This window comes from Sinocyclocheilus anshuiensis, unplaced genomic scaffold (assembly GCF_001515605.1).
Source record: "Sinocyclocheilus anshuiensis isolate Anshui unplaced genomic scaffold, SAMN03320099.WGS_v1.1 scaffold1030, whole genome shotgun sequence".
Lineage (NCBI taxonomy): Eukaryota > Metazoa > Chordata > Actinopteri > Cypriniformes > Cyprinidae > Sinocyclocheilus > Sinocyclocheilus anshuiensis.
Genome location: NW_015537967.1, coordinates 63,477 through 66,706, shown reverse-complemented (window position 1 = coordinate 66,706; position 3,230 = coordinate 63,477).

The following is a 3,230-nucleotide window of genomic DNA, read 5'->3' as shown; positions in this document are numbered from 1 at the left end:
TATTTCATGTAAACAGGATCAGATAGCATCTTTTTACGCAGAATTGATACCTAAAATATGTCCGCTACCACCGCTACTTTATTACAAGTGTACCCTACTAATCCAGCGACAATAATTTAAAATAATAATCATTTAAAAATTAATTTAAAAGATAATATAATAATGTTGTGTAGTCTTTAATACTGTAGACACAGCCAGTTTTACTCACTGAAAGATTTATTTGTCATAAAATAATTATTTCATAATTGTATTCGAGTCTTACACACATGCTATACAGATAATGTAGAGTCGTGCATTAATTTGAGAGATGACAGCTATTATGGGAGTGGCTTGATGGAGCGCAGGAGATGCAGATAACATGATCTTGACCCTTAAGAAACTTTAATTAATGCTGTCACAACAAATCTGCTTCAAAGATTAAATTACATGAATTGCTAATTACAACATTGAACTAAAAATGTAAAGCCTGCACAAATACTAGTAATCCTGAATATAAATAATTGGGCATCGTGTAAAAAATATAAAATAAATAAAATAAAAACAGTGCACATTTCATTTATCTGTTATTACATTTATGTAGTTTTGTTCGCTTGGCTGTTTCATAATAAAGGACCAGAAATTTGTCAAGTTTTTCGTCAGGTGTCTTTTTTAATTATATGATGTCATTACGTTGCTGTCTTGCCGCCAGCCAATCGCTGCATTGCTGATCGTGGTTTCCAGTATCGATACATATGCCCTTTTCGGGAAACACAAGAACACGCAGTAATCTTAGACAAATGAATACAGATATTTTAACCAAATCCGCAAATTCGTTTGAAGAACCAAATTAGCCAGAGATCAGTTATCACGATTAGAAGATCTGGCATCTTTCAAATCAGATGTATTAAGCGAGGTACGAAGAACGGGACCCAGTTCTCCTCTGGCCTAAATTATGTCTTAGTTCAGTAGCATTTCTAAAGTAGAAAAAGGCCATTCTGCAAACATTGGAAATACGATTATCAAAGGACAGATTGCTATCAAACGTAACACCCAGGCTCATAACCTAGAAGATGGCATAACAGTAAACCCATCAAGAGAAAGATTATATTCAGTGATCTTGTGTCTTGAGTTTTTTTGATCCAATAACTAATACATGATTGAGAAGAAGGAAGTTAACTAGCCATCCAGTCTTTGCTATCAGTTATACGTTCTGCTATCTTGGCCAATTGAGAGGTTATCTTTAGGAACAAAGCTGAATTTGGTTATCTAAATACCAAACATGCAATAAAGCGTTGAGTCAACTTTATCTATTCCAGTGTAAATGACTGCACCTTACATTACAGAGGAATTTTCTGAAGAAATTGTTTCATGAGCTAACATGAAGTGTTTTCCAGGTAATGATTTCCAGCTAAATTAAGTGTTGTTCTAGTCAATCATTAGCTTTTTTTTTTTTTTACATTTCCTCCTCATTTAGCAAGATAAATATAGGGTAGACTCGTGTCAGCATTTTCAACAAGACAAGGCTCTAAATGAGTATCCAGTCAAGTCAATATGCTTCGTTTCATTTGCTTTTTGTTTTTCTTCTTTATTATACGGAGTCAATAATACAATAAAACAGTGAGACAAAATTGGAAAAAATAATACAAAACATAAACAGCTTATCAATAAAATATGTTCTAAATATTCTTAAAATAATAAATATAAAAGCTTAAAAATATTCATTTCATATAGAGTGAAATATACTTTAAATAGTCACATACTTACCTTAGCTGTATTAAAAGCTGATTTTCAGGTTGTCTCTTTATATTATGCAGGGCATTTTTTTCTGGTTGACTAATAATAACGGTCCATTTCTTCATGTTATGATTTTGGCCTAAATTGTATTTACATGGTATGTTCTCATCCATTTTAGGTGAGGAACTTGAAAACTTTTGAAGAGTCCTCCTTCATGGAGAGAACTGTGCAATTCAGATACCAAACGACAGGTTTCATCTGGATCGTACCATTGAGAGAGATTAGAGTAAAGCAGGGAAGGCAAACACGGCAAAGGTAGCACTCATCGACGGGTAAGACTTCAATTAATTTGCCCTCATAAAAAGAACGTATCGGTTACGCATGTAACCCTCGTTCCCTGAAGGAGGGAACCGAGACGTCACGTCGGTGACCAATGAATTGGGATCTCGCTTAGAGAGACCAATCCACTTTGAGTGTAAACTAAACGAGCCAATGCACATTGGCATGCGATGACTGCGACTGAAAAAGGCAGCTGGTGCAACACATACACACATTTTCGCTGAGGAGCCGAGCCGGTGACCCAGCCACTCAGCGGTGGTACAGCAGCCGTGGCGACAGGACGTGATGTCTCCGTTCCCTCCTTCAGGACGTTCCCTTTCAGTCGGTCACTCCGAGTCACGTCGGTGACCGACAAATTGGAATCCCTACCAAAGTGCCATTGATGCTGACCCTTCCAGTGTCCTGTGCGAGCCGCCTGCGCTCCTTTGTGGTGTAGGCCGGGGCTCGCAACAGGAAGACCAGCACCGTTATCATAGCACTACCCACTCAGTGAGATTGGATAACACTGGGAAAACGTACCCATTCCTCTTGGAACAGGAACGTTGCGGAAGCCCCATCCTTCCCGATGGAGGTTACGGAAGCACGTACACATATGACATCCGTTTAGGTGCATATGGAAGATTAGAGGTGATTGTAACCCTCATAGAAATGGCAGAAGTCTGCCGGGGAAACACGGGCTCTGAGGCTATACCGTGGACTTTACACATATGGGAACCACTTAGGCCTCTACATATGGAACCCAGCCCTCTACCAGTTTTCACGCGTTCATCGAGTGAGGGCCTGGCACCGGTCATTCTGCCACGTCTGGCTGCCGAGGGGACGGAGGAGCTCGACAGGGCCTACAGTACGGACACTCTGGAGCAGTTTTAGCAAGCCGACACTAACCCGGGGCCTCTCAGTGCCTCTACCCGTTTGAGATGAGAACACAGGAGGATACCGGCTCCACACGAAGGCTATAGAATCTAGCGAATGTGTTGGAATCTAGCGAATGTGTTGGGGGTCACCCAGCCCGCAGCTCTACAAATATCTGTCAGCGAGGCGCCACGAGCCAGCGCCCAGGAGGATGCAACTCTCCTAGTAGAGTGAGCTCGCAACCTGAACGAGCAGGGCACACCCTGTGCCTGATAAGCCAGGGTGATGGCATCCACAATCCAGTGGGCCATCCTCTGCTTAGAGAC